The sequence below is a fragment of the Columba livia genome (assembly GCF_036013475.1).
Source record: "Columba livia isolate bColLiv1 breed racing homer chromosome W unlocalized genomic scaffold, bColLiv1.pat.W.v2 SUPER_W_unloc_5, whole genome shotgun sequence".
Classification (NCBI taxonomy): domain Eukaryota; kingdom Metazoa; phylum Chordata; class Aves; order Columbiformes; family Columbidae; genus Columba; species Columba livia.
Genome location: NW_027043000.1, coordinates 4153474 through 4178257, shown reverse-complemented (window position 1 = coordinate 4178257; position 24784 = coordinate 4153474). Strand labels below are relative to the sequence as shown.

General features: G+C 42.5%; 1 protein-coding gene across 1 annotated transcript in view; it reads left to right on the top strand.

Annotated features, from left to right (window-relative positions):
• The window catches only part of LOC135577512 (uncharacterized), a gene marked incomplete at its 5' end in the record, with an annotated part of 207135 nt that overhangs the window by 139127 nt on the left and 43224 nt on the right, over positions 1–24784 (top strand). The gene's annotated exons all lie outside the window — the stretch shown is intronic.

Sequence of the window (24784 nt, the reverse complement as noted above, 5' to 3'; positions counted from 1 at the left end):
GAGCAGCGACCGGCGGGCAAGAGCGACCGAACACTGTGCTGCGGTGTGTCGACTCCGAAGCCTGAACCGACTGAAGTTCGCCAGTGCTGGGCTACAGGAAACAAGGGCTGCAAGAGGTCTCTTAATTTAGCAAGAGGTACCGTACTATAGTGATGAATAATGGAGAAATAGATTAAGATGATGAATAACAGAGAAATAGATTAAGATGATGAATAACGGAGAAATAGATTAAATGATGAATAACGGAGAAACGGATTAAAATGATGAATAACGGAGAAACGGATTAAAATTATGAATAACAGAGAAATGGATTTAGAAGTAGCCCTAGATTTATTACAAAGCTTTTTAGAAAAGTGAGGGGTTAATCATAGTTGCGTTAAACAGCTAGCTGGTCTAGTAGCAACGGGGAAAACTAAGGGGTGTTTTCAGGATCCTGATTTATTGTTTGATGAAGGAGAGTGGAGGAAATTGGGGGATGTGTTGTGGGATATGGTCATAGACGAGGATAAAACAGCTAAGAAACTGATGAAACTGTGGAGGGAAGTAATTAAGCGTCATAAAGTGGAAAAGAATTTAGCCGCGGTAGCTTCACAGAAACTCGGCAAAATGGAGCCTTCCGCTCCGCCGATGGAAACGGGCATATCTGCGTTATCAGCGAAGAACCTTAAAAGACTATTAACTTGGTGCAGAGGCAATAGGTATCCTGCTGACCTGTCAGGAGTTTTTCGAATAGAGACTTGGAAAAAGATGGGAACTGTGTTGTGGAAGGCAATTAGTCACCGCGAAAGATATATTCTCGGCCTTGTAACCATCTGGAAACTGATAAATACTACAGTGAAGCAATTAAAACCTGAAAAGACTGTTACGAGCATCAGTGACTCAAAACTTGAACTTTGGGTGAGAACAGCAAGTCCAGAGGATTGGTGTCAGACAACTTACTCAAAGAACCTGTGAAAGCTGAGAATGCTAAAGTCGTAAACAAGTGTACTATCAGTCCTTTTACCAATTTTACCAATCTGCTTTTCCTGCATTTTAACCCTCTAACTTCCACAAGAGAACAGAAGAAGTCACTGAAAATAGAACTGGACAACAGAACTGTGTGACAGATTAGATCAGTTAACAGCAAGTGAATCTGACAGTCGGCAATGTGGTCATGATAATCGTGACGGGAAAGGGGGTGCTTCTGGGGACTCAGGGTATAAAACTTAGAAGTTAAGGAAGCACTGGTTTTGGAATTGGCAGTAGAGAATGCTAAAGTTTGCTATCAACATGTTATTTGCGAGTTTTACAGTGCATATTATGTGCTGCTGTTTATTGCCTCTCTGAAAGTCAAGCAGCTTGTCAGGAATATGAGTTAATTGTTTCACTGGTTGTTGTTAGAATTGTTTCTTTGTGGTATAAGTGCACCGTAAAACTTTCTCTCCACTTTTCCCACTCACGCTGCAAGCAGCCCTGTGCTTTTCCGTGGGGTCAGAAATTACTGTTTTCAGTCGTGTTCATAAAAAATCGGTATTGGGAGGTGTTTCAAAACATAGGGAAGCACTTGGAAATATGAGGAAAGAAGATCTTGTAAAATATTGTAATTAATGGTGGCTGCTGTATAAGTTAAATGATTGGGAAAAGTGTCCGGGGAATAGAATCTTGAAGTATAACACCTTGTTGCAATTAATGTTGTTTTTAGGGCGAGAAGAGTAAGACAAAATAAATCCCTACAAGAGATCATTAAATCATTTTAGACAGCTGAGAGAGAGTTAACTGATAACACACAGGTCACAGTAAACTTGCTAAAGTCTGCAAGATGCTTTCCTCATTAACCTGTTTTCTTTGTGGGTATCTGTTTAAGCATGTTGCAATTTTGGTAGGTCTTTGTTATATGGTACAGTAAGTTCACAGACTGTTAAATAATGAGAATCAGTTGACTCAAAAGGTGCGTTTTGTGATAGTACAAAAAGATCATGAGTAATTTAGTTCCTTACTGCGTGAACGTGATGTTAAGATTTTATGTGTAGTAGCTGTTATATTTTTTTTTTTTCTAGCGTACTAGCTTTATTCCAATATCCAGACTTGCGCAACTCTGTGACAGGCTGTCTCTCATCTCGGTGCACTAAATTTGGCCTTTTTGTATGCACATCAAGTGAAGAATCATGGTTTTAGAATAACAGTTGTAGCACACCAGATGAGACACTATAAAAAAAAAATAAATAAAAAAAAATTAAAAGGCCTTGCCCAGTCCAGCTTGCTGTGGGGGGGGGGCGGATGCCAAATGGGCCTCCAGCGCGCACTGACCCATTTTGTCAGGGAGACCCAGAGGTACCTCCACCTGGCTGAGCACTAAGCGGTTCAAGGTGCAATGCAAAAAATTGAGATATTGTCTTAAATTGGTGTAAGTGTGATCCATCTGCTTATTTGAACTTGGTATATGGTTTTCGTATCTGAGCTCAGTATTTTAGTTTGTATATTCATATTCGGTACCAAAAGAATCTTGTTTGGGGAGATAATTACAAAATGGGAACCGGTTCCACTGCTAAAATTCCACCTTGCTCCCCCTTAGGATGCATCCTTACACATTAAAGTAATCGCTTATATTGTTAGAAAAGCATTTAAATTGTTAAAATACTATGATAGATGTGAACTTGGGGTATTGTATGAAGTTATGAAGTTGTATTTAAAGGTTGCTGGAATGTGAACTGATTTGGATCTAGGACAATAGAATAATGGATTTATGTTTATTATACTGGTTTATACTGTTTTTTGACATCTCTAAATTGTAAAAGGTAAATGGAGCTAAGGAATGTGACTATTGCTGAGCTACTTGAAATTGCATATAAAGTGTATTATGGCTGGAATGAAATGGGAAAACAAAAGAGCAAAATATCCCAGGCCTGTGTGCAGCTCATTGTAACTGAGAAGTTTCCCAGAGCCTCCTACTTCGTACCAGCCAGTATGCCAGCTGCGTGACCTCGGTTATATCTACACTGCACAGAAAGAAAAAACAACTGGAAAAACCTGGCTGCCCGCTTTTAAAGCAGTGAAAGGGGGGTTCTCTCTCCCCCCACTGCAGCGATGTAATACTGAATGGAGCAGTCCGAGGGTGAAGTTTAAAGGCATCCTGAGCAGACCCGTAGTTCTAATGAAACTGGACAAAAACCAAAAATTTGTTGATAGACTTATCCTATGGTAATTAATTGTACGAGACTTCTTAGTAAATTCACCATGATAGTTTTTGAGGACATGGGAGACAACGAAAGAAAGGCCGTCTTTTGAGAGAAACGGAATGCCAGATTTGGAACAAAGTTTTAATACATGAATTCTTGTATTTGCCCAAAAGTCCTATACCTCTCTTGGGTCAGGATTTGTTAAGTAAATTGTAAGCTCAAATAACGTTTTCTGACAATTCTGTTTAGTTGCATATCCTACAAGAAGGTGCTTGGATGGTGCAGATCTGCTTGTGCAAGTGAGAAATCTTCAAGGAACTTTTGAATGCTGTATTTCCACTAGTATTAGCAGCCAATGTTTTTGATAAAGCAAATACTACACTGAGAAATCTGAAACAGGACTTCGATCCGGAAAGGGAAAACAATATCCAGTAAATATGACAGCCAAAATGGAGTTAGAAACTTTGAGGAATGAATTTATGACAACTTTACAGGATGACTGCATTTGATTGGACTTACAGATTTGTCTATGAAACAACCTGTGGCTATTGTGGGACAGTATGATGAGAATGCTAACAGACTAATATACCAATTGTCACTCTGATCAAGAAAATGCAGGGAATGAATTTAAGGCCATGATCCTTTTGTCATATATGTACCATTTGCGAAATTTAAGGAACCTCTGAATTTGATTTGCGATTTTGAGTACGTAGTCAAGATCCAACGCACGTATCTGATTCTGAACCGTGTTTTTGTTTTGTTTTGTTTTTTAAACAAAAAGGGGAATTGTCAAAAGGATTGTATGTGATGAATCACTTGTATCTAAGTGGTACAGCCTAAACTTGCCCTGTGATGAAACACTTTGTAACTATGACCCAAAACCATGCTAAATCAGAAAGAACCTGCATTAGTTATGGTCAAATCACTAGTTAACGTTCAATGGAAAAGGCCACACCAATTGATAACCTGGGGGAGAGGTTATGCTTATGTTTTTACAGATCAAGAGCTGCAATGGTTGCAAGCACGAAACGTGAAACCTGTGTTATCTTCCTGACAATGATTGTTGCAGCTGCTGTGTTTTGGATGCCTGCACAGACAAAGACTGACATGTGGAGTACTTTAGCCAACATGACTGACCATCTATATGCCTAACTACGATGTCTCTGGAAAAAACGTTCCACACATGCTTGGTTGGTGTCTTCCTTGATGACTACAGCAGCATCACACGACTGTTTCAAATAGTGGTTGATGCAGAGGCATTGCAACGAACTGTAATAATACTAACATGGCACTTTGGATTAATTGCCACCTGGAAGCAGACATCGAACCACAGGAACTGGAATTGCTGGCATCTATGCCCATGGATGCTTGTATTCAGCCGGTTTGTGAAAAGTGTCAGAACAGTATACAAGAACATGAATGGACAAAACTACAAAATGTTAATGCTACCCTTGGTGACTACAGAAATGAAACTCGACGGTGTAATGCTTCACAGAAGAATGCAAGGGATGTCATTGACAGCGACCCTAAAACCTCCTGTATGGTGTATTCTTGATCTGTGAAGATAGAGCCTGACCAGGAATTCCTTCTAACGCTGTTGGAGGACTGTGTATTTTGGGACTATTAACTCTCTTAACGTCCAATGTATCTATGATAATAGATCACAAAAGAGCAAGACGAGAAAAACACTTTTATGGATTTACAGAATAAGTCGAGATCCATCCACGAGGAGATTAAACAACTTACGGACCATTCACAGAAGATCAGAGAGGATGTGGGCCTCTTTGGCTTAGAGGGCCTCATGAACTGGTTTGGACTAGGAGGATGGGTAAAAGGGCTTTTGCAGAGTGGTCTGGCTCTCTTAATCATAGTAGTAGTTGTATTAATATGCTTGAGTTGTGCTATATCATGTATTAAGAAGATTTTAGAGCAGACACTTGGGCAGGCTCTGCTCATTAAAAAAAAAGAAAAAGGGGGAGATGTCGGGGATTGGCTCAAGGAGCACAGACATGAGTCCACCAAGCAACTGTACGAGCAGAGCCCATTTTAGTTGACATAAGTAGGCCTTAGTTAGCTTGTCTATTAGGCCGTGGGAAAGGGGGGAACGGAAAAGTACTAACTAAGGCAGGGTCAGGATATTTTTGAAGAGATAAGAGTCAGAAGAATGTGGGATGCGCATAGCTAGCTAAACCCAAGTAGGTGGAGTAAGTAAATGTGCTTAGCCTATTAGATAGAGACAAGTATGCATAATTATGGTATTTGGTATAAATGCACGCTATCTCGGGCAATAAAGTTGAAGTATGCTTTATCACTCATATTGAGTCGGCTGCATTTCTTCCTCCGTCCGCTCGGGTCTGGAACTCTGATGGGACTTTTCTCTGCACTCCTTCAGTATGGAAGGAGTGGGCACATCTCCCTCTTTGTTAGCCTTTTTGAGGCTAACAGCTTCTTTTGTTTGGCCCCAGAGCACCCTGGCCAGGGCCATTAGGAGAAGGGAGTGCCAAGGCACACTGAGCCGTGCCCAGCGTGGGGGATGTTTGGAGGCTTCAGGGGCACCCACAGACAGTGTGGGGGTGCAGAGAAGCTTCTAGAGTGCCTACAGTCAGATCTGATCAGATAAAAACAGGATTCTCGTCAAGACTCCGCCCATTGTCGTGGGTCTCTCGGAGCACGAGCAAGATGCTGCCGCCGAGAGCTCCTCTCCCCGGGATGGGGACTCCGCTTGCCTCGCCGCCATGGATGTGAGTAAAACTTCTCGCAGGATTGTGAGTATATTTATACTTTTCGTGCACATATGCACGTATATCTTTCCGCGCTCCATATGAGCGCGTGTAAAATTTACCCTCGCAGAATCGCGGGTGTATTTTCCTCCCGTGCACATATGCACGTTTAACTTTCCGTGCACATTTGCACGCGTACTTTAAATTATTTCCTCGCACAATCGCGAGTGTATTTTCCTTCTGTGCACACTTGCACGCCTAACTTTCCGTGCCCAATACGAGCACGTGTATAAATTATTTCCTCGCACAATCGCGAGTGGCCGCCGAGAGCCCCTTGCACAATCGCGAGTGTATTTTCCTCCCATGCTTTCACATAAGCACGTGTAGGATTCCGTGCACACTTGCACGTGTAAGTAAATTAACTCTCGCAGGATTGCGGGTGTATTATAAATTTACCCTCGCAGAATCGCAAGTGTACGCTTCCCATGCGTGTATCTCTTTAAAAAATAATCCTGCACCATGTTTAGGCAAGAGTGTATTTCTCCGGGACTCAGGGACGGCTCCGGCATTGTTTTGGGTGAAGCCACGTGCATGCACACTGTGGACCGCCTGTTGTATTAGTTGCTGCCTCTTAAATAATTTTCCTCAACTGATATCCGAACCTCTATTTAAGTCACTTTTGGAGTGCTAAAACCCTGTTTCTCACCGGTTTAATAAAAGTTGTTTTTGGACCTTGTTGTCCCTTAAATTGTCCTACGGGGTGCCTCCGTGACACCGTACATTGCCTGTATACCTGCCACATATTTTGCGGTGCAGGTAACGTTTTTTACCTGTATGTTTTCACATTTTTAGCAGTGCGTTTACCGTATATCTCCTGTATATTCGCCAAAATTTTAGCCATGCAGCTAGCATGTTTTACCTGTTTGTTCTTCACATTTTAAGCCGTGCAGCTGCCATTTTTTACCTGTATATTCGCCAGTTTTTTATTGGTACAGCTACCGTATTTTACCTGTATATTTGCCGCATTTTAGTAGTGCGTTTCCTGTGTTTTGCTAGTATATTCTCCCCATTTTTATTGGTGGAAGTAGCGTATTTTAGCTGTATATTCATCACAGTTTTAGTGGTGCAGCTACCATAGTTTACCTGTATATTCCCCACTTTTTTATTGGTGCAGCTACAGTATTTTACCCTAATGTTCACGACATTTTTAGTAGTGCGTGTACAGTATTTTACCTGTATAGTCACCATGTTTTATAGCGGTGCAACTGCCATATATTACCTGTATATTTGTCACAGTTTTAGAGGTGCAGGTACCATATTTTTCCTATAAATTCACCATATATTTAGCGGTGCAGCTCCTGTATATTACCTGTATGTTTTCACATTTTCAGTGGTGAAGGTAGCATATTTTTCCTGTACATTCACCACCTTTTCAGCGGTGCAGCTGCCGTATTTTACCTGTATGTTTGCCACATTTCTGGCGGTGTAGCTTCCGTGTTTTTCCTGGATGTTCGGCACATTTTTAGCGCTACAGCAACCATTATTTGCCTGTATATTCGTCACAATTTTAGTGGATAATGTACCATATTTTTCCTGTATATTATCCACATTTTTAGTAGTACAGCTACCGTATATTACCTGTTGTCGAGGGTTTAGATTGCGGGGTGACAATAAAACCCTGGCAGATGTTTTGTTAACATCCTCTTCCCCCCCACTTCCCCCTTTTTTGCCTCTCCCTCTCCCCCCTTCCCACTAAGGACAGGTGATTGGGAGGAAAAGGAGGACAGAGAGAAGAGAGTTGGAAAAAATTAAAAATGTTTTACTAATGCTACTAATAAGAATAGAGAAAATAACACAAAATATACAAAACCAATCTTGAAAGTCTCAGCAACTGCACAGCCTGCACCCAAAGTCCTGGCTTGGACTCTGCAGCCAATCGGAGCTGGATTCAGTCTGTCACTAGGCCTCAGTTCACAGGGACAACTAGCAAGGTCCTCTCCTAATGTCAGCCATGAGGAAAAAGGGAAAAGGGCCGAGATCCTCGTGATCTCCCCCTTTTATCTGAAGTATGCATGTGAATGGAATGTTATACACAGTTGGTCAGTTTCTTGATCACCAGTTTCTCGTTGCCTCTCTCGCGAGATGACCATCCATGCTTATCAATAAGTTTGCATTCCATTGCTATGTTTACCAAAATGTGTATCTGGTTCTTCAGGAAAATGCAGTTAATATGAAGGCTTTAGCTGACAGGCAAATTCACTAAAAGAGAAACTTGTTGTATAACAAAACCAGGACATTCCACCCCTTATAATATGCCATTCACGGAAATACCTAAACCTTATCAATACAATCTATCAATACAATCTAATTAATCACTACTACTATATATATACATATGTACATATATACACAGGAGTAATTAATCTTAATCTGTGGACCATCCTTTGAAAAGTTCATTAAGTTCATTTTGTCCCAACAGTCTCCCAGGGCAGGAAAAAATGTTACATCAAGTGCATCTCATGACCACTGCTTGTGGGTTAAAGACATCAACTTTGAAGAAGTAGTCAGGCGCCACTCAAAGCAGCTAGCTCTGGTTTCATCATCACTGTCTTGATCTGAAAGACACTTATTAAACACTGTTAGTACAGCAATTGACAACATGCAGTTCAGTATTGCATATTTTCACCTAAAATCAAATCCCCTTGAGGTACACACAGAACTTCTCCATCCTTAAGCATCACCCACCAGGTGCTGCCAGGTCCCTGGGAAAAAACAATCCCAGGAATGGGCTTGCCTTTGCCTGATGCAGGAGTAACCCAAACTGCCTTTCGTAATATATGTTTCAAGTGTACTACAGGGACTTTATCTCCTTCTACAGTCCGTAGAATTTCTGATTGGGCAGGCCCGGCTCGATTGGTGGATCCCCTGGTGTTGACCAACCAAGTGGCTTTTGCTAAATGTGAATCCCAGTTTTTAAAAGGTTCTACCACCAAATGCCTTTAGTGTAGTTTTTAGCAAACCATTGTACCTTTCAGTTTTCCCAGAGGCTGGTGCATGATATGGAATATGATATACCCACTCAATACCATGTTCTTTGGCCCAATTGTCTATAATGCTGCTTTTGAAATGAGTGCCATTGCCTGATTCAATTCTTTCTGGCGCACCATGTCGCCAAAGGACTTGCTTTTCAAGGCCCAAGATAGTATTTCGGGCTGTAGCATGAGGTACGGCATATGTTTCCAACCATCCAGTGGTTGCTTCCACCATTGTAAGTACATAATGCTTACCTTGACGTGTTTGTGGAAGTGTAATATAACCAATCTCCCAAGCTTCTCCATACTTATACTTTAACCATCGCCCCCCATACCATACAGGCTTTAACCGTTTCGCTTGTTTGAATTCGGCGCAAGTTTCATGTTCATGAATAACCTGTGAAATAGTGTTCATAGTTAAGTCCACCCCTCAATCGCAAGCCCATTTATATGTTGCATCTCTAACTTGATACCCTGAAGCATCATGGGCCCACCGAGCTAGGAAAAGTTCACCTTTATGTTGCCAGTCCAAGTCCACCTCAGCTACTTTAATCTTAGCAGCTTGATCTGCTTGTTGGTTGTTTAGATGTTCCTCAGTGGCTCGACTTTTAGGCACATGAGCATCTACATGACGAACTTTCACAGGCAGGCTCTCTAGCCGAGCAGCAATGCCTTGCCACAGTGTGGCAGCCCAAATGGGTTTACCTCTGCGCTGCCAGTTGCTTTTCTTCCATTGCTGTAGCCACCCCCACAAGGCATTTGCTACCATCCATGAGTCAGTATAGAGATAAAGTATTGGCCACTTCTCTCGTTCAGCAATGTCCAAAGCCAGCTGGATGGCTTTCACTTCTGCAAATTGACTAGATTCACCTTGTCCTTCAGTGGCTTCTGTAACTTGTTGTGTGGGACTCCACACAGCATCTTTCCACCTTCAATGTTTTCCTACAAGACGACGGGATCCATCTGTGAACAGCGCATAATGCTTATCAGCCTCTGAAAGCGTATTATACGGTGGTGCTTCTTCAGCACATTTTACTTCCTCCTCATCTGGAGACATCCCAAAGTCTTTGCTTTCTGGCCAGTCTGTAAACACTTCTAAGATCCCTGGGCGATTGGGATTTCCAATTCGAGCTCATTGCATGATCAATGCAATCCATTTAGTCCACGCAACTTCGGTTGCATGATGTGGAGAGGAAACCGTTCCTTTGAACATCCAGCTCAGCACTGGCAGCCGAGGTGCTAGGAGGAGCTGTGCTTCAGTGCCAATCACTTCTGAAGCAGCTCGAACTCCTCCATATGCTGCTAGTATCTCTTTTTCAGTTGGAGTATAGTTGGCCTCAGATCCTTTGTATCCTTGACTCCAAAAACCTAAGGGTCGACCTCAGGTTTCTCCTGGTGCTTTCTGCCAGAGGTTCCAGGTAAGTCCATTATCTCTGGCTGCGGTGTAGAGCACATTCTTAACATCTAGTCCAGTTCAAACTGGTCCAAGGGCCACCACATGATTACTCTCACGCTTAATTTGTTCAAAGGCTTGTCGTTTTTCTGGGCCCCACTCAAAATGGTTCTTTTTTTGAGTCACTCGATAGAGAGGGCTCACAATCTGGCTGTAGTCAGGAATATGCATTCTCCAAAAACCTACAACGCCCAAGAAAGTCTGTGTCATTTTTCTATTAGTAGGTGGAGACATGGGTGCAATTTTGTTGATCACATCCGCTGGGGTCTGACGACGGCCATCTTGCCATTTTATTCTTAAAAACTGGATCTCTCGTGCAGGTCCCTTGACCTTGCTTCGTTTTATGGCAAAACCAGCATCCAAAAGAATCTGAATTATTCTCTCACCTTTCTCAAAGACTTCTTTCGCTGTGTCACCCCATACGATGCTGTCGTCAATATATTGCAAGTATTCTGGAGCATTACCTTGCTCCAGTGTGGTCTGGATCAGTCCATGGCAGATGATAGGACTGTGTTTCCACCCCTGGGGCAAGCGATTCCACGTGTACTGGATGCCACTCCAGGTGAAAGCAAACTGTGGCCTGCACTCTGTTGCTAAAGGAATAGAGAAAAACGCATTAGCAATGTCAGTTGTGGCATACCACTTAGCTGCCTTTGACTCCAGTTCAAATTGCAGTTCTAACATGTCAGGCACAGCAGCACTCAGTGGTGGTGTATCTTCATTCAGGCCACGATAGTCTACAGTTAGTCTCCACTCGTCACTAGACTTACGCACTGGCCAGATTGGGCTGTTAAAAGGTGAGCGAGTCTTACTGATCACACCCTGGCTTTCCAATTGACAGATCAACTTCTGGATAGGAATCAAAGAGTCTCGATTGGTGCGATATTGCCGGCGATGCACTGTCGTGGTAGCAATTGGCACCTGCTGATCGTCAACCATCAGCAGTCCTACAACAGAAGGGTCATCTGAAAGACCAGGCAAATCAGACAGCTGTTCAGTTTGCTCAGTGTCCACAGCTGCTCTACCAAATGCCCACCTATACCCTTTTGGGTCCTTAAAATACCCTCTCCTGAGGCAGTCTATGCCAAGGATGCACGGAGCATCTGGACCAGTCACAATGGGATGCTTTTGCCAGTTTTTTCCAGTTAGGCTCATTTCAGCCTCTACAACAGTCAGTTCCTGGGATCCCCCAGTCACTCCAACAGCATTAATGGATTGCGTTCCTTGATAAATAGAAGGAATTATTGTGCACTGAGCACCAGTGTCCACTAAAGCTTTGTACTCCTGGGGGTGTGTTGTACCAGGCCATCGTATTTGTACAGTCCAATATACTCTGTTATCCCTTTCCTCCATCTGGTTGGAGGCAGGGCACCTCTAATTTCTGTTTTGCACAGTCTCTGGGTGTGAATTAGAGGTTCCTTCAAGAGCATCAGAATCTCTTCTGCCCCTTTTGTAAACTGGAGCAGCCACCTTCCTAGGAGTTTTCCCTTTTATTTCATGTACTCGTTCTTGAAGTTCTGAGGTAGGTCTTCCATGCCACTTATTCATGTTTTCTCCCTGCTCAGGTAGGAAGAACCACAGTGAACCTCTTTTTGTGGGCTGCCTCTGTCCTCTCTCTCTCGATTGGAAATGCCTTTTCCTAATAGCTGAAACATAGGTTTGTTGAGGTCGTGAATGGTATGTGTCTTCTCTGAGTTCTTTGATTTCTTGCAACAGCTTTTCAAACCGGTCATCAGATTTTTCACACAGTTTCTCCACAGCAGAGACACAAGCCCGTAGAGAACCAGCAAGGCTGTCCTCAAAGTTCCGGAGCTGCTCAATCACTTCAGTAATATTTTGTACACCTCCAGCTGACCAGACCATTCCTGCCAATGACTTAGCATATGCAGGTGGTGCACTTTGTACAAATCTGCGCCACAGAGGTTGTGTACAATTGATTCTATCTGGGTCTGTCCCCTCTTGGCTGTTTGGTCCAAAATAGATGATCTCTCGCACAGCTAATACTCTCAGGAACTGGATACCTCTCTCCATAGTATTCAATTTCCCTGACTTGGATATACAGTCTTCCTTGTAGGGAAATCTTACTTTCATAGCTGCCAGGAGTCGGGTCCAGAGGGTAGTGGCTTTAGACTCTCTTGAAATTGCCCTATCAATGGTGGAATCTTTTGACAGAGATCCCAGCTGCCTGGCTTCACCACCTTCCAATTCAATTGTTTCTGCCCCATTGTCCCAGCATCGGAGCATCCAGGTTAAAATATTCTCGCCTTCACGACGACTAAAGTCTTTTCGCAGATCTCTCAGCTCACCTGGAGAAAAGGACCGAGTGGTGGTCACTTCATCTCCTCCCTGTGCTGATGATGCCCCTTGGGTTGATGTTGGCCCTGTGCCATCATCTGCTGCACGGGTAGTCTTTCTAGTGACTTTCTTACAACCGGCTACTGATGCTGATATGGGTTCACCATCATTTGATTCATTTCCAGAGTCTGAATGACTGTCACAGGGATTGCTGTGGTTACAGCAGCAACAGTGACCAGTGTGTGAAGAAGGGGGGGTTGCCTTGTTAGCCTTTGAGGCTGGAGAAGTAATGTTATCTGCAGCGACCTTGGCAGAGGAACTCTGCGGAGGAGCTGTAGCTTCAGCCTGTGTAGCTGCGATTTGGGGGGCAGTGGCTGCAGCGGCAGCTTTCTGTGTTTTGCTCTTTCTCGAGCGGCTAGGAGTGCTTTTTGCTAAAGCTTCCGAAGACGCACCGCAAATCTCAGGACAACAAAGAGACGCAAACCTCCTGTTGAACGCCATTTCTCTTAACAGAAGCACAAACTGACACACATTCAGCAAACCAGATAACACCATCACTGTTCTATCTAAGCTCCAAGGATATTCAAAGCTCTCTAAAACATTTGCGAACTGTCCCAGCGAAAAAACGAAAGTATTGTTACTCAGCCTTTCTAAAGATTCGCTCGACCAATTAGCAAACACAGAGCCGTACCGCCTTCTTATCTCTCCCAGAGGCTTTTCAAGGTAAAGCAGAAATGAGTAGAAATACATTAGCGGCCGCAGTATAATGGAATAAACCAGTGCCAAACTACACAATATCACCAAAACCATTGTCCAGTTTCTTGTTGTTATATAATGAATACTTCGATTCAAAAGGAAACCCCAACACAGATATGGAATCAGTGAGCACAATGTAGAAAATAACTGATACAACTTATGCCATAACATCTTTAAATCAATGTAATTCAATTTTCCTTAATACCACTAACTAATGTGCAAAGCAAACAGACGCGTGAGTATCACAACTCTATGAGTTGGTACAGGGCCAAGAAAATTGAAAGGTACGTCAGAGCAGTAGGAAAGCCAAAAATCTCCAAATTTATCCCTTTCTCTCGCCCCATGTTGGGCACTAATTACCTGTCGAGGGTTAAGATTGCGGGGTGACAATAAAACCCTGGCAGATGTATTGTTAACCTCCTTTCCCCCCCCACTTCCCCCTTTTTTGCCTCTCCCTCTCCCCCCTTCCCACTCAGGACAGGCAATCGGGAGGGAAAGAAGGACATAGAGAAGAGAGTTGGAAAACATTAAAAATGTTTTACTAATGCTACTAATAAGAATAGAGAAAATAATACAAAATATACAAAACCAATCTTGAACATCTCAGCAACCGCACAGCCTGCACCCAAAGTCCTGGCTTGTACTCTGCAGCCAATCGGAGCTGGATTCAGTCTGTCACTAGGCCTCAGTTCGCAGGGACGACTAGCAAGGTCCTCTCCTAATGTCAGCCATGAGGAAAAAGGGAAAAGGGACAAGATCCTCGTGATCTCCCCCTTTTATCTGAAGTATGCATGTGAATGGAATGTTATACACAGTTGGTCAGTTTCTTGGTCACCAGTTTCTCGTTGCCCCTCTCGTGAGATGTCCATCCATGCTTATCAATAAGTTTGCATTCCATTGCTATGTTTACCAAAATGTGTATCTGGTTCTTCAGGAAAATGCAGTCAATATGAATCTGCAAGTCCAATCGAACGCAGTTAGCTTGTAAGGTTGTCATAAATTCTATTCATCAAAGTTTCTGACTCCATTTTGGCTGTCATATACATTGGATATTGTTTTCCCTTACCGGATCGAAGTCCTGTTTCAGTTCTATCAGTGTAGTGTTTGCTTTACCGATACTTTGGTTGCCCATACTAGTGGAAACACAGCATCCAAAATTTCCTTGGAGATTTCTCACTTGCAGCAAGCAGATCTGCACCATCCAAGCAGCTTCTTGTGGGACATGCAACTAAACACAATTCTCAGAAAACATTATTTGAGATTACAATTTACTTAACAAATCTTTACCCAAAAGAGGTATAGGGCTTTCTGGCAAATAGAAGAATTCAGCTGTTAAAACTTTGTTCCAAATTTAGCATTCCATTGGTTTCAAAAAATGGTCTGTCTTTCTTTCCCACAATCTCAAAAGCTATCACGGTGAATTTACTAAGAAGTCTTTTACAATTAGTTACCACAAGATAAGTCTATTAAAAGATTTTTGGTTTAATTTCTCAGTTTCATTAGAACTATGGATCTGCTAGGGATGCCTTTAAATTTCACCCTCAGACTGCCCTATTCAGTATTACAACATTGCTGCAGTGGCGGGGGTGGGGATAGAAAACCCCCCTTTCACCACTTTAAAAGTGGGCAGCCAGGTTTTTCTTCTTCTTTTTGATTTTTTTTTTTTTTTCTTGCTGCAGTTTAGATACAGGCAAGGCCACGCAGATGGCGTTAATTGCTGGTTCTAAGTGGGAGCTGCCAGGGAGCTAAGTTTATCTTGCAGCTTGATACAGGCCTGAAATGTTCAAACAGTACAGCACAGGCCTGGGATATTTTGCTTTTTTATTTTCCCAATTCATTCCAGCCATAATACACTCTATATGCAATTCTAATTAGCTGATCAATAGTTACATTCCTCAGCCCCATTTACCGTTTGCAATGTCTTAGAGAGTTTAACAACTTCAATTCTTTTCTGGTCTCAAAATTATTAAATAACAATAAGAGCAATTACTCTAATGTATAAGGATGCATCCTAAGGGGGAGCAAGGTGGTATTTTAGTAGCGGAACCGGTTCCCATTTTGTAATTATCTCCCCAAACAAAATTCTTTTGGTACCAAATAGAAATATGCAAATTAAAATGCTGAGCTCAGATATGAAAACCAAATACCAAGTTCAAATATGCAGATAGATCACAGTTACACTTATTCAAGACAATATCTCGATTTTTGCATTGCACCTTTGGGCCGCTCACTGCTCAGCCAGGTAGAGGTGCCACTGGGTCTCCCTGACAAAACAGGTCAGTGCGCGCTGGAGCCCAATTGGCACCCGCCCCCCCGCCGCCGCAGCAACAAGCTGGACTGGGCAAGGCTTTTATTAGTGTCTCATCTGGTGTGCTGCAACTGTTATTCCAAAACCAGGATTCTTTACTTGATGTGCATACAAAAGAGCCAAATCCAGCACATCGAGATGAGACACAGCCTATCACAGAGTTGCGCAAGTCTGGATATTGGAATAAAGCTAGCATGCTAGAAAGAAAAGTAGCAGCTGTCACACACAAAATCTTATCATCACATTCACGCAGTAAAGAACTGAGTTACGGTCTTCTGTATAATCACAAAACGCACATTTTCAGTCCATGGATTCTCATTATTTAACAGTTTATGTACTTACTGTACCATATAACAGACAAAGACCTATTAAACTGTAATATGCTTAAACAGATACCTACAAAGAAAACAGGTTAATAAGGAAAAGTATCTCGCTGAGTTCAGCAAGTTTTCTATGACTTGTGTGTTATCAGTTAATTCTCTCCCAGCTTGTTGAAGTTCAAACCATTCCGCCTGTAAAATTGTCTGAAATGATTCAATGATCTCTTGTAGAGTTTTATTTTTGTCCTGCTCTTCTCGCTTTAGAAACAGCAAAGTGTTATACCTCAAGATTCTATTCTCCGGACACTTTTCCCAATCATTGAACTTACACGGCAGCCACCATTAATTACAATATTTCACAAGATCTTCCTTCCTCATATTTCCAAGTGCTTTCCTATGTTCTAAAACACCTCCCAGTACTAATTTCTTAGGAACATGACTGAAAACAGTCGTTCCCCACCCCATCTCGTAAGTAAAAACCGTGAGAAGAGGGAGGGAGGGGGGGGAAGCACGGAGCGGCTTGCAGCACGAGTGGGAAAAGTGGGGAGAAGGCTTACAGTGCACTTATACAAACATTATCACAAAGAAACAATTGTAACAACAACCAATAAAACAATTAACTCAGATTCCTGACAAGCTGCTTGATTTTCAGAACGGAAATACACAGAAGTAGGTATTCCGTCATGTTCTGGTGGTTGTTATGGTTTGTAAGTAACTGGAAAGGTGAAAGAAAAATCGCCATTCTCCACAGCATTTTGCATCACCCCTTTGTGTTCTGCCATCTTAGTCATGAAGGGGTTACTGTGTGCTGTATAAGCATCGTTAAAATCAGGCAAAGGAGGTGCTGAGGGCAGAGTTTTAGACTCCTGACCCAGCTCCACACAAATTCCGGCCTTATCTTTACACAGCTGTGATGGCATTAATGATGGATATAAAACTGACTCTTTTTTGAGATCTACAGAGACAGACTCAAAAGGATAAGTGCTGTCAAGACTCAAAATCATTAGCAACCTGCTCATTTGTGTTTTTCTGTCCATCCTCTCAGATTAGGAAAGGAGCTACTGCTCAGGCAGTACATGTAGCAGGCAGAGAACTTGTTTACCTCTATAGCCTGACTGGGACACAGAGCAGAAGCCTCCAGCTTCGAATAAAGGTATATGGCTCAATGTGAAAAGCAATGTTTTATGCTCAGGCCTGCACTGATTTTTGCCTTACAGCAGCCACGTGAGAGAAGGTTCACCTATCAAAGGTAACTTAACTGCCAAAGAAAGTTGTTCTAAAAATGTTTGTGTGTCAATACTTAATTTTTATTTCCACCTCCTCTGCAGAAGAACTGTGAGATAATTTAAGACAGGTCACTACATAGTTGTCACTGTGCTTACAACCAACACTGTAATGAAATACTCGCTTTTGAATTGCTAACCATCAAATACCACTGGCTCTGGCTTGAATGTCTAGTTGCTTTCAGTAAGGCCTGAACTTCTCAACTCATTTAAAGCTGCACTGCTTATAAGAAACCTAGACTGACCTACATCCCGTACAGAATACCCGAAAGACTGGGAGGGTGGGTGGGAGTGAGCCGCAGAACACCAAAAAAGACCACAGGGAAAAAGAAGCAGGGGAAGAAACCTGGAGAGGAGGTAGAGGCGATCAGGCTCCATGAAACAGACGTCATGGCATGACAGCCTCTGGCCCTAAGGAACAAGCTCTAGAAGAAAGTCCAAATTTCAAAGTATGGAAAAGAGGAAAAGGAGAAGAGACAAAGGTGATGAAGAGGCATGTTCATGTTGTGACTGTTCTATGACTCAGATGATACTTGACAACTCAATTGCTTCTGCAAGTGCTCAACAAAACCTTAAACAGAAAGGATATGATATTTCGTCTCAGACTCTGTCCAAGATTTGCCTCTCCTTGCTGCCTTAATGGAACTAAAAACTTTTCCAACAACGCACCGTTGAAGGAATAGCCCAAAAGAGGTCATACACACTACCCTGTATAGGCCTAGCTCCTGCACAAAGGTACAAACCAAAACTGCCTTTCAAGACTGACAAGGAATTGACATTCAGAAGGAATCGGATTAGTAATATTACACATTAGGAATTTGAGATAGTGATGATCTGCCCCAGCAGTTTTTTATACCTCAGGACAGTGCTGGGGCACTACTGCTATTGCACTTTATTTCTCATGGACCAAGGGAATTAGCCACTCAAGATGTCTTCTGTTTCTTCAGAGAGGATGTTCAACAGCCCAGCAAAACAAAGGTACCTTTTGTTGTTCCTCTCTATATTATTTTCATTAGCTGTCCAAATTAGTAAGGTACCAACAAGTGTGTTGGAATGCAGAATTTTGCATGCTGTGGAAAACTGTTTGTTTGGGAAACACAGTAATTTCTTCTCTCCCAGGTAACTAAATACCCTCTGAATGCCAATGATACTCGAGCGCTGTTTTTCACAACTGAGTCTGAGCAACTGATCTAAAGAGAAAATGGTTGATATTCCATTCTCCTATCCCATGAGCCATCTAGTCTTCTGGCATTTTGAATATACATAGCAATTACAGATTTTTTAAACTCCATTTTTCTTGGAAAACTCAAAGTACACTCAGAATAATAAATGAATGTGGACTTATGGACCATTTGTGGTCCCATATAAGTCAATGATCCCATTGGTTGCAAACTGAAACAGAATTTCTTCATGCTAATATCTGAAGAATATAAGAAATGTTTGATTTATTCAGAATCTTATTAACCTTTTATGCAGCACAGTATTTCTGTGGGCTACTGCAGAAGGTTGTAGTGAAGGAATGAAATAAGTATTTTGGAAACACTTTAAAAAAATTAGTAAGGTGTTAGCACCATGATAATTTTCCTTTTAAAAATGAATGAAATATTCATGGAAAGGGTTGACACAGTTTTGAGTGTATCAAACGAAACTAAACTCCCATCAGGCTTCAGGCACAGCTTTTCATTCTTAGCATCCATTCACATGTTCTTTCTATCCCTGTCCCCAAAGCAAAATTATGTGGGGATTTTTTACACTGGCAGCATACCTCTGGCACATAACTTTAATGATTCTGGACAATATGGGAAGAGTTTGCATGTTTCCTCATCTTTTTATTTAAATTACAAATAGTTGACCAACTGCTTCTATCCTGGAGGATTTCAAAACACTTCAGATTTAAAACACAGCTCACTCTTTAAGAGAGCTGCTAACACTTAGAGGAAAAAGTTGAACATTTGCAGTTAAATAGTTTTTTATTGTTCCTTGTTCCTTTTTTATACTAAAGGGGCTTACATCAAAAGAGGATCTTTATTCCCTTACCCTCATTTATTTTTTAATTAGGTCAGTCCCCCTTCTGTTCACCAGCTCAGCCTCTAATGGCAGCGTCAGCTAGCAAGCAAATTTGGTGAAGACCGTTTGTCCACGTGCACACAGACTAATCCTCACCGAAAACCACGCAGAAACCTATCCACAAGCACTCAGGTATGTGCAGCCACCACCATGTGCACGCACACGCAGCTAGAGAAAAGCACCCACCTTTTCACACACTGATGCGTAAGCAAATGCATGGCCACAAACATGCACACATCCGCAAGCGCGCCTACTCCCACCTTTTGACAGAAAGACGTACGGGAAATGTACTGACATGCCTGAGGGTAAACACGTCTGTTGATGTATAGCGCACTGCACAAACGTATACATGGCTGCACGAGAATACACATACGGAGGGTACCTGCAGATATGTGCTTGTTCTTGGACAACCCTCTGCGTGAAATCATTTGTGCCTACCAACGTTTGTCTGTCCACATGTGTGTGCCTTGGTGCTGGCTCCATTCATGCTTAAGCTGGAGTGAGTGAGTGCACAGCTGCGCTGTTTGTTGGCGAGGTTCCGCGTGTTAAACAATGTTTCCCAGTCCTGCATTTCTCATGCGGACCAATGCAATGGAGCTCTGCTAGTAAAGGAACAAAGACAGTCGCAGGCAGTACTGAATGCTGCTCCGTGGTACCTCTCTCCTACGGTAAATGTTTCACAGTCGCCCGAGGAAAGACGCTTAGCAATCGATCTCCAAGAGAAACGAAACAGAGCATGCCATAACGCGAAAGAACAGCATGGCATCTCTTCACAAGCTTATTCCTGATCCTAAGCTGAGGGCAAACACTTGTGTGCTTGTGGGAGAGCATGTGTCTTTCCTGTAAGCGTTTGGGAGTTTTGCGCAGGTCCATGTGGTGGGTTCGATAATCAACATCTAGGACACCTGCAGACCGGTTCCTGTTTGTGTGGAGACGTTGTGCCTGAAAGTCTGTCTTCGTTAGTGCCTGCTGTATCTATGCATCGCTCCACACGCGTGTGAGTCCATGTCTTTCTCTCCACGAGCATGTGGGTTGATTTCGTCGCACAAGTGCATCTGCCATAATATTGAGCTCAGCGGAGTGTGTCTGTTGACTCTTGGTGTGCGTTGGCTGTAACACTGTGTGTAACACAGCAGAGTCAGGACTGCTCATGTGAACAGAGAAAAGGGAAACCATCTAGGTAGAGGCAACAAAGGAAAGCCGAGGCAGGACTGACGTTTGCTAGACAGAGATGAATTCGCTGCGCTGACTTTTCTCAGTTATCGAACCCACCACATGGACCTGCACAAAACACCGAAACAACTTGTAAGCTTCTTGCTCAGGCTGATAAGCATTTCATTCTGAATCCTCTGCAGATCTCGGATTTACTCCTCATGCTCTTAGCTGAGAAACTAAGCAACTGTCTCCAGTATTACAGTGCGTATCTCCCACTCTCCCCAGCTTCTCTTTCAGTACAAGATCCTTCTTTGCTTAACAAGAGGCCTCCTCTTGAGGTGCAGACTCCTATCAGATGGCCCCAGGACTCTTCTGTTCACTTGATTGTACAAATGGAATGACTCAATCCAGTCCTTATAACTGCTTGAGTCCTTCTTCTTCCCTGGGCTTGTGACAAAACCTTTACTTTCAAACACATGAATTGCAGTCTCCACTTCATAAAACTCTATGTCTTCCCTGCTTAAAGCCACAGTTCAGACTACAGATGATAGAATGCATCACTTACCATAAGGAGTTCTAGTTCTATTATATATCCTGGTTTTCAGTGAAATGTGATGGACCCATGCCTTTTGGTTTATCGATGAGAAATTTTGATTCTACTCGTATTGATGAGTGTGGTCTCTAAATTCAGTTGCTGGCAGATGCCAAAGATATGTCCACTTTAAAATAGTGTCATTTTCATGCGATTTTTCATCATGTTAATTACAACCTCAAGAACGGTATAAAGCAGAAGACTTCCCACAATTTTCAGCGTTTTTATATTAATTTCTCCTCATCAACTCTCTTCATTATGATAAAGCTCTAAATAGATAACAATATAAGCAATTACTCTAATGTCTAAGGATGCATCCTAAGGGGGAGCAAGGTGGAATTTTAGCAGTGGAATCAGTTTCCATTTTGTAATTATCTCCCCAAACAAAATTCTTTTAGTACGAAATAGAAATATGCAAATTAAAATGCTGAGCTCAGATATGAAAACCAAACACCAAGTTCAAATATGCAGATAGATCACAGTTACACTTATTCAAGACAATATCTCAATTTTTGCATTGCACCTTTGGGCCGATCACTGCTCAGCCAGGTAGAGGTGCCGCTGGGTCTCCCTGACAAAACAGGTCAGTGTGCGCTGGAGCCTCATCGGCACCCGCCCCCCCGCAGCAACAAGCTGGACTGGGCAAGGCTTTTATTAGTGTCTCATCTGGTGTGCTACAACTGTTATTCCAAAACCGGGATTCTTTACTTGATGTGCATACAAAAGAGCCAAATCCAGCACATCGAGATGAGACATAGCCTATCACAGAGTTGCGCAAGTCTGGATACATGAATAAAGCTAGCATTCTAGAAAGAAAAGTAACAGCTACTACACACAAAAATTTTACCATCACATTCACGCAGTAAAGAACTAAATTACTCATGATCTTCCGTATTATCACAAAATGCACATTTTGAGTCAACGCATTCTCACGATTTAACAGTCTGTGAACTTATCGTACCATATAACAAAGACCTACCAAAACTGTAACATACTTAAACAGATACCTACAAAGAAAACAGGTTAATAAGGAAAGCATCCTGCAGACTTTAACAAGTTTTCTGACCTGTGTGTTATCAGTTAATTCTCTCTCAGCTTGTTGAAGTTCAAACCGTTCCACCTGTAAAACTGTCTGAAATGATTTAATGATCTCTTGTAGAGATTTATTTTGTCCTGCTCTTCTCGGCTTAAAAATAACATGAATTGCAACAAAGTGTTATACTTCATGATTCTATTCTCTGAACACTTTTCCCAATCATTTAACTTATACAGCAGCCACCCTTAATTACAACATCTCACAAGGTCTTCCTTCCTCATATTTCCAAGTGCTTTCCTATGTTTTAAAACACCTCCCAATACCGATCTCTTAGGAACACAACTGAAAACAGTAGTTTCTGACCCCATCTCGTAAGTAAAAGCCATGAGAAGAGGGAGGGAGGGGGGAAAAGCACAGGGCTGCTTGCAGTGTGAGTGGGAAAAGTGAGGAGAAGGTTTTTTACGGTGTACTTATACCACAAAGAAACAAGTCTAATAGCAACCCGTGAAACAATTAACTCACATTCCTAACAAGCTGCTTGATTTTCAGAGAGGCAATACACAGAAGCATGTAATATGTACTGTAAAACTCGCAAATAACATGTTGATAGCAAACATTAGCATTCTCTACTGCTAATCTCAACACCCATGCTTCCTTAACTTCTAAGTTTTCAACCTGCTTATTGATGGCCTCTTGAAGATGGTCAATAAATTGCATGTAATTCTCATTGGGACCCTGATAGTAGTTATAAACGATTTGGCTGCTTTGTTGGTTTCAGACACCTCTACTATAGCTTGATATGCGAGGTCTGTTGACTGCCTCAGGATTTCAGAAACTTATCAGTGCCTGTAGTTGTGGTGTGCCAATTAGTGTCTCTTCCAAGAGTTGTGGGATACCCGCCCCTTTCAACGAATCCCCATAGTTCCGTCCTAAATGATCTATAGCTGTTATATTCCATAGGTCAAATTTTCCTTTGAGTACCTCATGGTTTTTATCTGATCTCGGGGCAACTTGCACACATACTCCTTTTAACTTTTCAAGAATATGCTGCAAACCCTCATCTTCATCCGAGTCATCAGATAACGTGGACTTGAACGGTGCTGGAGAATCATTAGTAACAGCTGGGTTCGGGGTTTGGAACAGTGCTTTTTTTTTTTACAAATCTAGTCCAGAGAAGCCACCCCCCTCCATTGTCCCTGCATGTTCCCGTTGCTCTTTTAATCCTCTCAAAGTCTCTAGCAACAAGTGCCATGTTATTAACAGTTCAGTTGCTGCTTTGGATCTTTCACTAGTGCTTTGCCCCATAGTAACTTAGTCCTTCGTAAAGTCAATTCCAGAAGGCTAATACCCTGCTTCTTCAGAAGCAACTTCCATGTAGATAATATAACACCATCTTCTTTAGATAACTTCCACCCCCCTGTTCCTGGCAGCTCACCAACCCTTGGCGTGGTGTCTTTTCAAGGATCCGGATCTTCGGCAGCTCCCCCCTGCTTCTCTATCAGCTGTACCGGGCTCCGTCTCCACAGCTCGTCTCCGGCTGTCACAGCTTCACTGCTGTCTCTTCTTCATGCGAGATCCTCTTCATGCAGGATCACGTCGGGGTCACCATATGTCGTGGTTGAGACGGACAAACGACATACACCAAGTTCTTCCAGGATGAAAGTAGTAGATGCCATTTATTGCCACAAATGCATTTTTATAAAGTTTTACCAATTAAAATGTCTCTTCATTATTGGTTACAAGTTACAGCAGTAACATCTCATTGGCTAATTTTGTTATCATCAATGTTACTCTTCTACTCCCTTCTCTCTCACGGGTACATCCTTAACATCTCCGGATACTCCTTTACTCCCATCTTTCTCACGGGTAGGCCTTCATATCTTCAAGGCTAATTTCTGTTCCCATGCCCTCTGTCAGGGAATCCACGGACCCACCATAGTCCCCCCCACACACGTCAATCCTTCCTCGGTTTTGCTTTATTGCCTCTACATAGATGATTTCCCTTTTCTCTGTTCACTTGAGCAGTCATGGCTGTGCTGTGTTACACACAGGCACAGCCAACGCACACCAAGTGTCAACAGACACACTCCGCTGAGCTCAACACTAGCGCAGATGCACATGTGCGACGAAATCAACCCACATGCTCATGGAGAGAATGACATGGACTCACACGAGTGTGGAGCGACTCATAGATACAGCAGGCGCTAACTAACACAGACTTTCAGGCACTCTGTCTCCACGCAAACAGGGACCGGTCTGCAGGTATCCTAGACGTTGATTATTGAACCCACCACATGGACCTGCGCAAAACTCACAAGATTTACTTGCTAAGTAAATAAGAGGTGCAGATTTATCAAGTCCAATGCATTGAAGCCTTGTGCCAGCTGCCTGTTAAATTTGCATTTTCTTTAATTACACTTGAAAAATGTAGTATTTAGTTTTAATGCTCATTTTCTGAGAAAGACTTAAGCTAGTCCCCAGAAGTCTTCTTTCGGTGGCATAGAAAACACTTTCTTCTTTGAAAACAGAGAGGAAGGATTCAAGACAGCTTTTTGATTTCTTAGGGTAGAGGAAAGGAAAGGAAAAAACTCTGAAACTGCTTTCAGGTCAAT